The sequence below is a fragment of the Octopus bimaculoides genome, chromosome 10 (assembly GCF_001194135.2).
Source record: "Octopus bimaculoides isolate UCB-OBI-ISO-001 chromosome 10, ASM119413v2, whole genome shotgun sequence".
In the NCBI taxonomy this organism is placed as follows: Eukaryota; Metazoa; Mollusca; class Cephalopoda; order Octopoda; family Octopodidae; genus Octopus; species Octopus bimaculoides.
Window position 1 is genome coordinate 29,931,910 of NC_068990.1, and position 672 is coordinate 29,932,581.

Genomic DNA, 672 nt, shown 5'->3' on the forward strand with positions numbered 1-672 from the left:
GTGTGTGTGTGTGTGTGTGTGTGTGTGTGTATGTATGCATGCGTGTAAGTATATGTGTGTGTACGCCTGTATTTAATCAGCTGAATTTTAAGTTTGTCTCATCAATCTTTTTCAGATTTGGTCGCAAGAAAGTGATAATTGTGTGTTTATTTTTGCAAGGGGCAGCCGGAATAGCAACGGCCTTAATCTCCAATATTTATGCCATATATGTGTTACGTTTTCTCACTGCAGTTGGTGGTGCTGGATCATACATTCCCTCAATTGTATTTGGTAAGAAAACAACAATAAAATACTATAAATGTCCACTTTTAAATTTTATTCTTTATCTGCTCTCTTCCATTAGAAAGAGCCCTTTCAGGGGTTTTAATCATATCCGCAATTTTAGCTTATCTCATTACGGAAGAAATGTTACGTTGCTCTGACTGAAAAGGAAATAGTCATGGCAAAATAGAATAGCACAGGTTACGCAAACACATGCGAGGTGGTATTAAAAAGTTCCCGGACAACTTTTGTAGCGCGCCAACAGATGGCAGCACGCAGTTGCATGTGCCATGAGAGCTAGCGCTTCATGAGGCAGTGTGCCAAGTAACATTGCTGTGTTTACTTCGCAAGTTGTAAAATGTGTGTTCTTGTGATCACGTGTATGGTGTAGTCTGCACTTTTTGTCAAGGA

At 39.6% G+C, this 672-nt stretch overlaps 1 protein-coding gene across 1 annotated transcript in view; it reads left to right on the forward strand.

The window, feature by feature from the left end:
* The first annotated feature begins 55 nt into the window (after positions 1 to 55).
* LOC106879662 (organic cation transporter protein) overlaps positions 56 to 672 on the forward strand; it is a 58,846-nt gene continuing 58,229 nt past the window's right edge. The window contains exon 1 of the mRNA XM_014929332.2: positions 56 to 270. The gene's annotated coding sequence lies outside the window, so the exon portion shown is untranslated. The remainder of the gene's footprint in view (positions 271 to 672) is intronic.